Source organism: Hypomesus transpacificus, chromosome 13, assembly GCF_021917145.1.
Source record: "Hypomesus transpacificus isolate Combined female chromosome 13, fHypTra1, whole genome shotgun sequence".
NCBI lineage: Eukaryota > Metazoa > Chordata > Actinopteri > Osmeriformes > Osmeridae > Hypomesus > Hypomesus transpacificus.
In genome coordinates, this window is record NC_061072.1 from 3,458,212 (window position 1) to 3,472,066 (window position 13,855).

Consider the following 13,855-nt stretch of genomic DNA (forward strand, 5'->3'; position numbering starts at 1 on the left):
ATTCTAAAGACTGATAGGACTAAAGGGTGTCTATTGGACATAGTCGTTGACTGTAGTTTTTAGGATTACATGATGGCAGGACAATACAGTATAAATGTATATGTATACAGTATGTGTATATAATATACCTGGTGTCTCACGTTGTGAAATACAATGTAAAGGGAGAGACTTTAGCATAACTGCCATAAATAATGAGATCCCCCCTTCCAGTATCTAATTGAAGACATAATGAGGAATAGAGAGAGAAGGAGGGGGGATGGGGGAGGAGGAGAGGGTGCCCCATTTCCTTTTGTCATAGCCTTGGGGGCTGGGCATACCCTTAGCATTGCAACCTACTTTTACACCCCTCCCTGGAACAGGAAAAGAAAAAACAGGCCTAAAAAGTAACATGAGCCCAAAAGCAATCTGTTCCTTCTGACACCATTGTCTTTCCCGCTCTGCAGGGGCAGCAAGATCTTCTTAGCCTGCTCCTAATTGTCCCACACTGTTGTTTGTCTCTGTGTTCTAACGTTGAGTGTGAATACATAAATTACTGCTAGGTAAACATGTAGACACGGAGGGATGCAGACAAACAAATCATAAAAACAAAAAGCTGCTCGGCCAGTAAGCCTCAAAATGGCCACGATGCTGGAGAAGCAGGGAATTGTTCACATCTTCAGGCTGTGTTTGAAATTATTCTTTTTATGTCTCCCACATCGGGTTCTTTAATAATATACTTGCTCAAGCTGAATGGCGTTTTGTTTAATATGAATGTTTTATCAGTCCCCAATTTATATGAGGGAGATATAAAAAGTGAAATTGTTTTGTCGTTTTTTTTCTCCTTCGGCTCTCTGGGGAATGAACCTTCGTCACACTTATCGCTTGTGCATCTGCATTGTAAATTAAATTGAACAAGGGCACAGCATTAGGATGCAAATTAAAGGCCTTCCAAAACCGTTCAAATAATGATAGGGAGTGAAAAACCAAGAGGGCGTTCAGGAAAGTATTGGAGTCTTGCATGACTGCCTTTGTGAGTCCCTATAACAATATTCCAGGATAATTTAACCAGTATTCATAAGAAGTATTGTCAACATGTTGATAAAACATATTAGCCACAGTCATTTACAAAATGTTGTTGCCTAAGAAAGGGTATGCTTTCAGAGCAAATATTGACGAATTGGAAATAATTGTCTGTGCCACAAATTGCCATATTTAATCCACCCGTAAATATTCCGTAATTCAACTGCAAATGCTTCCTCCAACACACACAGGATGTTGTTTTTTGCAGGATGACACGTGCAGTTGGACCAGATTTCCTTTGTTGTCCTTCCATTCAGTGACAATCGGAAATCAGACAATTAATCTTTTACTAGGGCTGCTATTTCTTACTTCGTTCATTGATGAGGAATTTGTCTAACCTTTCCATTTTGGGATGCATGTTGTTTATGATGTTGTTGTTTTTTTACGTGACAGTTGCTAATGATAACTACTGTATGCCTCTGAGTTGCAAATCTGCACCTACCAAGGAATTTGTCAACATTAGTATGAGTGTGAATTACAATAACTGACTTGGAAGCATACACAAATGCAATTTTGAGAGCACAATAACAAAGCTAGCATACCAAGAGGAACCTCGCATTAGAAAAAAATTACCTATAAAAAAGCCAAGCAAATGCTTTGCACAAAGGTACATTTATGCAAAAGATACTGTGTGAACAACAAAAACTAAGTGCACAATACAAATCACGTTAGGTGACAACATGTATCTTTTCCGTGACCCGTAATTTATAGATTTTTAAGCACATTCTGCACTGATTTGTCTATGTGGATTTTACACCTTTTGTGTATCACAGCTATCATTTCTCTGTCAATCATACATGAGCAACGTAGGCTCCTTACAGTTTAGCCTGACTGACAGAAAAAACATAATAACATAATTTCACTTCCTTTATGTGTTGTGTTTTTACCCGTAACCACACTCTGTATGGCAATAATTGATGCCAGGAGGTAACAGATTCAATTAAACAATGCTATACAAAAACAAAAATTGTAATAAAGGTATTGGTCACTTAGGCCATCCATGACAAAACAATAAATATTGCTTCTGTCAGTCTGTTTGACTCTCTTCCTCCCTCTTTCTCTCTCTCTCTCTCTCTCTCTCTCTCTCTCTCTCTCTCTCTCTCTCTCTCTCTCTCTCTCTCACTCACTCACTCACTCACTCACTCACTCACTCACTCACTCACTCACTCACTCACTCACTCACTCACTCACTCACTGTCTCTTTTTCTGTCTCGAACTCACTGTATTTCCCTTTCTCTCTCTTACTATGTCTCCCTCTCTTTCTTGCTATGCCAATTTTCAGAAGGGGCCAGTGCTGTTTAACTGTTGAGGGAAGCAATTACAGTAAGATCTGGACAAGGGTTAACTAACACCCATTGGACCAGAATCGATGAACGGCACCCTGCTTGAACTAATCACAGGATTGAGACTGAGGCGAGGCTTCTGACAGGAAAAGTACAGGAAGCAATGACAGAGCTAATGGTTTGGAAAACGTTGCTGATGAATAAGGAGAAGCAGGTTGAGTTTCTCACTTTGTTCCCTCTATACTTTGCCAGCAACCTTCAGGCGCCAAAATGATAGCGCATTGACACCAATACCTACTGTTGACACACATGAATGAATGAAAGAAGTGACTAAATGAGTAAATAAGGGAATGATTGAGTGAATGAGTGAATAAACTACTGAATAGAAGAATTAGTCAGTGAATGAGTAAAAAATGTAACTATATGTGTATTAAAGGCATGCTGTCATTATCAATACTATGTCACCTTTCCCGGCAACAACATACAGTTCTGTGCATGGTCCCTTTCGTCCACAATATAGTCCTTTATCTGCCCGACAACGCAAGCCAATGTGTTATCTTCCACAGGTGATGGTGGAGACGTCACCTATGCGTCAAGCTGATCATTAGCCTGTCACAGAGAAAATGTCCCTCAGTGTCATTTTATACAGACAGACACGTACAGGTACACTCAATAACTGCTTTGTTTCCCTGAATATGCTTCATTCACTGCTGCCACCATAGTGTCAGTTATTTAGGAGCAGTCATTTGGGAGAAAGCTAATGAAGCCTCTTAGCATTGACAAATGGAAGCGCCAGGAAGAAAAACGCCTATTCATTGTTCAGATTCATAAAAGAAGGTTATAAAAACAAGGTATAGGAAAAAAACTGCTTATTTCCTTATTGTAGACATCAGTCTACGGCACCAGAGTAAACAATATACTTCTGCATACAGCTCTGAGACTTCACAGTGCCATCTCCATGGCAACCCCATTTTCAAGTCATATCTTTAATGAAAAGGTAATGAGAGAAACATAACATTCCCAACTTCATTACCGGAGCAAGATTCAGCAATAAAAAAAAAGTAAATCAGGGATACTGCCATTTGCCAGAGCAGCGGTGCCCAGCAGTATATAACGGTTATAAAACATTGAGTAAGAGAAAGCAAGGAACCTGGTGGACCTCTGATCAGATTGTGATTTTCTCATTTCAATAAAAGCGTTTTCATATCGTCTCTCCACCACTCCCCATCTGCCTCACTTCCGAAAGATGAAATGACATGTGTTTATTTGCCTTTTCCAATTGAGGAAATCATATGTTTTCACGGTTTGTAAAAAAAAACAAAAAAACATGAGAAATCCAAAAAGGGCTTATTTGAAATGCGTGTGAAAAAAGAGAACAATATGTTTGCTTTAAGATTGTTCCAGATTTTTGGGAGGCATTTCAAGTGTGGCTATCTGCGTTCGCTGTTGATCATGTAATTGCAAACATATTCTTCAGTTCTAAATCACACAATATTTGTAAACATTCCCATGAAGTTCACCAATCATCAAAACATGGCGGCGGTGTGAACAGTCTGAGAACTGAATAGATATGCCATCTCTAGGGGCAAGTCCTGTTAGCTTCTTTCCCTATCATTGTTGTCATTATATACATATTTGACAATGGGAATATTACAGGAGTGAATACATTCTATCTTTCTTTCAAATTACCCAATCCTCTGTGCATTTTTACCCAGGGGAGGAGAAAAACTCAGCATTTGTACCCAAGGAAGAGAATTCAACATGCCTCTTGTTTGTTTAATTGGACATGGCCTCTGCAAGAGGCCACTCTCAAGAAAATGAGATGTGACCTTGTTTCATCCCCGTGAGGTAAACACACGTCGCATTTAAATCCACACCTCGCCGACAAATAATTCATCTGGTCGCCCTGTCCTCATTATCACGGTAACCTTGTGATCTGACCATTTTGTGAGCTGTAATGATGCATGTGATATTCCAAAACCAATTCAAATCTGGTTGTGGCATGTTCAGTTTCAGGGCATCAAAGGACTCCAGGATGGCCTTCATCGGAGCACCTCCAGCACGCCTACACACGCCCTGGCTCACCTACACCACCCCCTCCCCCCCACCACAACCCCCCCCCCACCACAACCCAGGCTCCTGCTTGCATATTTAGATGGGGCCGCTCAGAGAAAGAAGTGGACTATATGATGTATAGAGTATAGAGTTTTATCATACTGGAAGAGGCACCGCATGAATCTCCCCCCCAAAAATAGCAGGTGGGCATCCTTTCAACCCCTGCATTCTTTCTGCTGGGCAGTAGCAGGAGAAGGCCCCTGCTGATCCCTGTCACGAGACCCTTGTTTGGGCCAGCTGATCACCCTGCCGTTTGTAAGCCCTGGGTGTTAGACTCTCCAAGCAGAAAGAAGTCCTTATTGGGCACCGTATGAGACTGCAAGGCACATTATCAAGCGGATGCTTTTCAACTAGGGGATATGGCTGGGTCAGCAACAAACGCAAGTGTTTGAGATGCCGTAGGCTGCATTTGTAGTTTTTTAGATACATTTACTCAAAGATAATTGAGCATGGAGTGAGTGTGTATATTATGGCATGCCAATGTCAAAGCCTGCATGTGGAACAGTAGTGGCAGAAGCATAGAAGCCCGGCATCTGTGTCCGTGTAAATGCACTCCCCTCATTGTACCTTCAGACAGCAGAGTCATAATGACTGTGGTGCAGGACTCACGCTCTACCAACCCTGGGCCTCATTGCTATGCCACAGGCTTAAAGAAGAAAAACGTGTTTAGCATTTGTTTATCTGGAACAGCGGACTGGCAAGACGGCACTGGTAATGGCAGAGACAGTGCAAGGTGGACACTCCAGTGGTTGCTGACCGCTTAAAATCTGCTGCCCTCACCGCCCCCCTCTATGCACACTCCCTCTCTCTCCCTCTCTCTCTCTTTCTCTGTCTCTTGCACAGGTGCAGAGCATTTTCTACCTCACACATCAAAGAGGCAGGAGCAAAGTGAGACACCAAGAGAGTGTCACACGGTTTCATCTTCAGTTGTGTGCTTAAAAGAGAAAGGTGCTGTATAATTCATTTCCAGAATATTGGCTTGTTAATATTCATGAGGTAACATTTGCATGTGGTGAGCTTGTTTTCTGAGGAGTCGCTTTGTCCACTGGAGGTTCAGACAATAGTTTTGGCTGGTTGGTATCAAAGAGATTAACGGACCTTTTCAAGAAAGGTTTTTTTCTTTCTCAGTAATGTGTGCCCCCAAAGGAAAGATTTCACCATCTCTTATGCATACAGTAAGGAAGAACAGAAAACAACCTAATATGAAGGTTTGTCATAAAACAATCTAAAAGCAGTTTTGACTTATTAGATATTAAACCTGACACAAAAAACAACAACTCATGGAGCAAACTTGAGACTTGAAACTTCCTACTTGATGTGTGAACTGTAATCTTTAGTCTTCATTTAGATTTGTAGTGAGGTTTTCCATCCTATGACTTTCGTGCAGGAGGGTGGCAGGTGATTGTCCTTGACATTTCAATTAAACAAAATTAATCAGGAGTCTGTTCCTGCGTAGATTAAAATCATGTAACAATTGCTGTGAAAGAATAAGAACAGGGTACACGTTACTAATGTACACGGTATGTACACAGTACTAAACAAAAACATGTCAGGCAGTTTTGGCTTTCACAACTGCTTTAAAAAAAAGTATCTCACCAAGGCCACAAACAATGGTACACCTCAGTCGGTTAATAGTAGTCAACAGAGCCATGTTCCATAGTCTACCTCTCTTTCTTTACCCAGCAGGATTTATGATCTCTCCCTCAGCAAGAGATAAGGGATTTGTGTGCACTGCGTGTTGTTGGGGTGCTAGACCGTTGCGCCATTGGGACCAGCTGTTATCTAAGATGGGAGAGCTAGCGCTAAGGTCCCTGTGTGGTTACAGAAGGCAGGTGCAGATGGGTAAAAGCAGGTGCTCTGAGAATAAGGAGAAGGGAGAGGAAGAAACACCTGGCCCCTCTGGTGTGACAGACTGGCCCTCCGATCTGCATGATTAGCTTTGTTTCTCCAACAGAGCACGGCGAAAAACAAAACCCACATCTTTACAAGGGCGGAGCACAGCGGCAGGGCCCCACTTCATCCCCCCCTGCCCCGACCCTACTCAAACAGACACACACCTACATACATACACTCGACAGCAATACTTCGAGAGGGCAACTGTAGGAAAGGTGACTTTCAATGACTGCAGCTCTTTCCCTAGAAGTGGCTTGGTAAGCAAAAAGGCCCATAATAGGACACACACTATTCTCCCAATGTCACGGTAGCAGCATTCAAGACACATTTCTCCCAGATTCATAAACACTTCCCTGGAAAAGGGACGAGCGAGAGATAGCGAGACAGAGAGACCCCCTTTGGCTGACTTGACAAGCAGGCAGCAATAAGCTCACTCCTACAAGCGTTTGGCTGGGAGTCAAAGCTGAGATGCCCCCCCCCCCCCCCCCCCCCCCCCCCCCCTCCTCTGGCCATCCCCCATCTGCTGTGCAGTTGAATGTGCCGGCAGTTTGTCCGAGCGCTCCATCCAGGGAGACCTGGATAATTAGATAAATATAATAAATAATTTAAAAATAAATATCAACCCCTGCTCACAGTAGCCGAGGCATCGACGCGGGTCTTCGTTTCAGCGTAACACGGTGGTGTACCTTCAAGGACAAACAGACAAAATTAGTGCTAATAGTGTGTTTGTATTATCAGAGCTCATGTGCCCGTGGATTTGCTTTATTCATGGCCTCACTTCATCTGCCAGCCAACCATTGAATAATTGAAGGAATTATCAGGCCAGGGGTTCCAAAGCCCTTCAGAAATGTGTCATGCCCCTGAGCAAAGCCTACAGAAAAAAAGGGAAACAGGCCTCCATATTCAGTATTCACACCCACATCCAAATGTCCACCTACACACACAAATGCACATATACACATGTAAGGGAGATAATTAACTAACTGAAGTTCGGGAGGAAGATAGCGCACCAAGACTCCTCCTCCACTCCAATCAACTAACTCGCATCAGCCTAGTGAAAGCACGAAAGAATGCGCACCAACTCCAATCAACTTCATACGCATCAGCCTAGCGAAAGCACGGAAGAATGCGAAGAAACTCCCCGTTTCAATTACGAGGTTTGTATAAAAGTGTCTTCCGTTGCTTTGGTCATTGTGCTACCATTTTTTTGTCGCCCTCCCGCTCTCCCCTTTTCTCTGCTTCTCCCTGTCATCTATACAGACTCCCCGGGGGAACCGATAGAGCTGCTGCTCAGCCGTGACCCATATGGACTTTCCGCCACGCCAGATGGGTTACATTTATGGAACTATCTAATTGAAAAGTGAATGTCTCAATTATTCCTTATATTATACTCTAAGTTGTATTATGGGAAATGTGATGCTAAGCTCTGACTGAGTAAAAACAATAGAGGTGTGAAACGTTGGTTTTAGCAAAGGAAGATAGGGGAGTACCACTCTAAGGAATGCAGAGGCCTAGCCGTAAATTAGAACGTACACATAGGGCCAAGCTGCAGGAAAACTCCTCTAAACCAAGTCTGAAACTGTCACCCAGGTCAGGCCTAGGTCTGTGTCAAGGGGTTTTCTATGTTTATAAAGCACAAGCATCCCATACCAACTAGAAGAAAGTCTAAGATATGTGTGCACCCAACACGAGCCTGGACATGGTCAGATTTATGTAAGGACAGAGATGCCAACGTGACACAACTTCTGTAATCAGAAACCCTGGTATAGGGGCCAATTGGGTGACGAAGCGTAGAAATGGTCATCAACAGAAAGGTACCAATAATGTGAGGATGCATAATGTATCTGTGACCAACAGTGTTGTACCAATAGCAAAAAATGACACAAATAATAGGCAGAAAATACAGTATATAAGAGGACGTTTGGAGAGAACTTGCCAGTCTGCTCTTGGGAGCTTACTCACTTGGATACCTTTTTTTACCCTGTGTTGGAATAAACCTTTGCATCAATACTCTGAGTTTCAGTGCATCTGTTGGGACTTAGCCTGATTTTTGACTGGTTTGGACTTAGAATAATTTTCAACGTTGGGACTTAGCCTGATTTTTGACGGGTCAACACTTAGAATAATTTTCATCGTTTGGACTTAGTTTATTTTTCACTTGTCTACACTTGGAATAATTTTCAACCTTTGGACTTAGTTTATTTTTGACTTGTACGGACTTAGGATTTTCCTCACTTCGACACTCTGATTAATTTTCACTATACACGGGAACTGGAATAATTATTTACGACACTACCAGCCCGGCTTCAATAAAAGCTATCTATTCAATCTTTGGTGCGATTACTGAACTTGTGAAACACACGTTAATGATGCCACCCAATGGCAACTTCGCCCAAGCCTTTACCTGTGGGACAATAGGTTTAACCTTATGCCAGAATAGTGTTGTACGCCGTGATTATTTTGACATACATAAGGATTTTTCCAGTACAGTTTTGGCAAGAATCTCTCTGTGACTGACGCAACTTAAATCTAGAGACAACACAACTGGCACCAACCTTTCACTTGATTCCAGGGATATGAGGTGGCAATGTCATTCTAGATTTGTCACCGTACCTTTAGAAGCCGTTCCGCTCCTGCTGAATTCTCAGTTTGAAAGAATAATAGTTATTGTACATTCCCTGACGTACGTACAGCACAGAGGTCCGGATTCCACAATTTTTTCCAAGCAGAATCTCATGACAGGTACCTCACCTTTACACATCATATCAGGGAAAGATGCACATGAAAGCTAAACCGTCAATGTAAAGCAGCACCCCCCCACCCTCAGCTAACCCCAGCAACATTCCATCCATTTCTAGAACCTGCCAAATACAAGAATGCTGAAGTTCGCGCAGAAACATTCTCTTTGAGCAGCCAAAGAGGTAGAACACTCCCACCCCTCGCCCCATCCTGAAGTGCAGGTTGGAGTAAACAGCACATTCTTCACGGTGAAAGGCATGTCATAATGAAGAGGATGATAATTCATGGCCCAAGGTTTTCACTCATGCAGTTTCAGTTGATATAAAAAGCAAATACAGTCGCAAAGGCAGTTTGTAGCATGTCATCTTTCTGTCATTGACTCATAAAATATATTCTTCAGTTGACAGTCGTGAATAATAGGAACTGTTGGCAGTGGAGGAACTCTGAGGTCTGTTTTCAAATTGGTTTCTACCCACGTTATCAAAGAACTTCTATGTGTGGAATGGGGGGGAATACAACATGAAAATTGTAGTCAGCCAATGGATGATGAATTATCATTGCAGATCCTACTAACTAAGGAATTGGGTTTGGTCAACTATGATTTGCAATGAGACAGGGTATTTGTACAAGAAAACTCAGAACTATGACAAGATAAGCATTACTGCAAATACAGTAAACAGAAGAGCTGTTCATACACCTGGTTTCTAATTAGTCTGAATGTCTGTCACATGTTTGGTGCTTTGAGCACCTTTAAGGACTAATGGAAATTTAACAAGACCGTCCATTGAGAGTGTGTGATGACTGAGCCTGGATTCTGTTGTGTGAGGGGGCCTTGCTGAGGGTGGCAGACAGTTCACATAGAGGTGAATCCCTCACAAGACCATATGAGGACAACATGCACACACACACAAACACACACTCACTCACACGGCTTTCGTGCATGACTGCACGGCAGACAATACACTACCTAAAAGCTCTGCAGTTCAATTGCTGTATTTGGGAACCTTCACAAAGCATATTACTCACCGAAGGGATTACACACACACCACTTGGATTCCTTTTTTCAAGATGCGTCGGATTTTTAACAAGATGCAGGTGATTAGAATGCAGTTGTTGTCCATTGTTTTCTAAACATAGCATTTTCAGTTTGTGAGATGTTACCAAACACTCAGGTCATAAAAAAGAGATTGCTAGATTATAAAATAAATAATTTCAAGACAATACGTGGTTGTTGACATAAACACATGCTTTGTCGTAAGGGGAACATCTCAAACCGTTTGAGTGAGCCTTAGTAGACAGATTGGCCTTGGGGCACACAGTGTCTGACACCCATCCTCTCTCCAAGGAACTATTTGGAGCAGACCAATTTTCTCCCCAGATCACCCCCATCTGTTAGGGGATGCCAGCTGGGTGGGACTGAGAGATTGTAATGGGAGTGTTGAGGGAGGGGCCAGAGAGGAAAAGGGTGAAAGAGAGATGATTGTGTGGGTAGGGGTTGGGGGTGGGGTGGGGATAGCTCCACAAGGGTATAATAGGATGGTACAAGAGAGAAAGATGGAGGTTTGGAGAAAGAAAAACACTGAAGCCTTGCCGTTTAATGAACTCCTGAATTTACAAGTAGTTTAAGAAACAGGTGTGTCTTCTGTTTGAATGAGTGACAAAAACATGCAGCCATCATTTGTCTCATTCAATTTATAAGACGGGAAAAGATGAGAAGACATAAAAAACATGTCGAAGACAGTTAACTAACAGTTCAGTTTAGCAACCACACCATGTGGTAAATATGTACCTAAAACTTTTTTGCTTGAACATCAGACACTCCTACTGTCCACCTGTGCCGTGTGAACCTATAGTGTACAGGCACATTGAAAGGCATGACCATTAGACTTATCAGGACAAGGTTTACAAATATTTCCAGTTCTGTCACTCTCCCATTTTGGTGTCTTGCTTCTGTCTGGTCATGCGTGGGACGGTCCCCTCCCTCTCCTTGACCTGCAGCTGTCACTCACACAGACATAGCCAGACCATCCATTAATTTTTTTGTCTGTAAGAGACCACAGGGGCCAGAGTTCAAGGTTCAAGCATTGTCAATTCTCTTTCTCTCTTCCCTGTGGCACATATAAACATGCCATAATGCTACAAATTAGGGGGTAGCTGTATGGACGTATGGATGTCAGATGGCAGAGCGGTGAGGGAGTCGGGCTAGTAATCAGAAGGTTGCCGGATCGATTCCCCGCCGTGCCAGATGATTTGTGTCCTTGGGCAAGGCACTTCACCCTACTTGCCTCGGGGGGAATGTCCCTGTACTTACTGTAAGTCGCTCTGGATAAGAGCGTCTGCTAAATGTAAATGTAATGTAGCAGTAAGATTGCTTTTGGTTGTTATTAAGCGATTTGTTGCCAACTGCGCGTATTATACACAAGCATTTGGGGGATTAATTAGTTGGGGTCTTCTTCGACAAAATACCTCCTCCTCACAGAATGGAAATCAATTAAGATGTCCATCAAGTATAGATGTTTTTGTTTTCATTTGTAATTGGGGAACTGAAGTACACAGCACAAACTGACCAGTATGACTTTACTGAGTTCTCCCAGGGGGACTGGCTTTACTACAGGCAGACATCATTTAGCAGAAAAGTCTCCCCTCCCCCATCACAACTCCCCACTGTAGATAAATGAATGCATGAAAGTCTAGATGTGAGTGTTATTTACCTTTCCCCAACATAAAACATTCTCAAGAAGAAGCCCTTTGCTTGAAAGTATATGATGATAAACCTTTTGAAATATTGATTTGAGATGTGAAATTGAGTGACAGTGAGCAGCAAAAGCATCAGTCAATGTTTTTCTCATTTAATAAACGTATTTATCCGGGGGCATGAAGAGAAACAGAGAGAGAAAGGAGAGGGAAAGAGAGAGACAGACAGAGAGAGAGAGAGAGAGAGAGAGAGAGAGAGAGAGAGAGAGAGCGAGAGAGAGAGAGAGAGAGAGAGAGAGAGAGAGAGAGAGAGAGAGAGAGAGAGAGAGAGAGAGAGAGAGAGAGAGAATGCTTGATTTGAACCCAGTAAACAAGCCTCGTTGACGATGCCAACGAGAGTTAATTCCCAAAACAAGTTTCAGCTCCAAATCCGTCTTTCAGGAGAGCCTGAATTCCACACTGATTACAGTGGATAAAATGCTGATCCACACTCTCTTTAGTATTGCAGTCAAATCTTTTGACTGGTTCAGACCTAAAAAAAATTGATGTATGTTTGATGTGATGAAACATCATATTTTGCAAGTGCCCCTGGGTACTTGCATTCTCTACACTACTCATTTTGATGTTGCATCAAAGCATAAAATTACCTGACAGTCTTTTCCCCTCCACATGTACACTACTTACAACATGTCCGTTCTTGAGCTGAGAATTTTCTTTCTGACAACTATTCTGTATGAAAGCTGGAGACTTGTACATAAACAATAGAGAATAGCATTAATATGGGATCAATTGTTGAGTGACCTTCGGTAAGGCCCTTGTTGACAGGGGAATGTTGCATGAACACCTGCAACCTGTAAACTGATTTACACGCCACACTTTGCCATGCCTCTGTAGGGTTAGAATTGATTACCACAGACACAGATAATGCTTCAGTTCCTTCAAAAGGGTATTTTGTAGTCAAATGCATTAAAAGCTACATTCAAAATTCTCCATGACAAAAAAACGATGTTGTTTTTTCATATTTTATTGGATCAATTTATCTTTATCTTGTGATCAACACATTATCAGAGTGACAGTCAGTTATGTATCTTTATAGACTTTGTTCCATTTCTTTTCTAGCCATGTTCCATGTGTTGAGGTTTCCCTCTACTGGTACGTATTCTGAATCTAACACTGTCTCAGTAGGACTAAACTCCTGGATTCGTCAGGTCAGTTTCTCTTTAGAAGAAAAACTAATTGTGTTTTTTCTTCATTAGTAGTTAACATTAGTTTACTCTGCAGTAAAAATAGGAAATCAGGTGGGGTGTCCCAAATATTCGTAACCAGCCAAAATGACGTTTATCTACTCAGACGAGACTTTAGGTCAAAGAGGCTGAAACATGAACCAATATCTATCTGTTTTGTTTTCAGCCCATGTGGCTCTTGCTGGGCATGGAAACAAACATAATGCTGTAGAGACCCCAGGTTGACAAGACACAAGGGCCTAATACATGGAGTACAGTTTCAGAGAGGGTGGGGGTGGTCTCATGGGGAACGCTCCGGGCCCCATTGGGCGGTGTGAGTTGTTCACTTGGAATATGAAGGAATATTGAAATAATCATACCAACCAATGAGGTCAGCTGTGGAATGCAGCAAAGGATTCCATCCTCACAATCCCTTCTGCATGGTAACTGATCAATAGCATTGAAGAGATTGTTCCCATACCTGGGTCTTTGTACTTCATGCTGCTTCCCTCCTGTCCTTCTAGTAACAATGGTTTACAGTTGAGAATGATTATTATTTACACATACACTCAGTATTATACATACTTTATTGTAGCTTTAAAAAGACAGCTTTATGCCATATTTTATACCATGCACAGTGCAACATCAGACCGGCACATCATTGGATTAGTCAATTACTGTACATAGAGCAGGTCAGACAATACTAAAAGCAAGTGCCAAAGAAAGTTAAAAAAATTACTAAAGTTAACCTTGTCTCAGCCTCGCAGGTTCTTGGCAACAGCAATGTCTTTTCACAGGAGAAATTATACACCACAGCATTCATAATGGAAATGAAGTCTTTACAAGAAG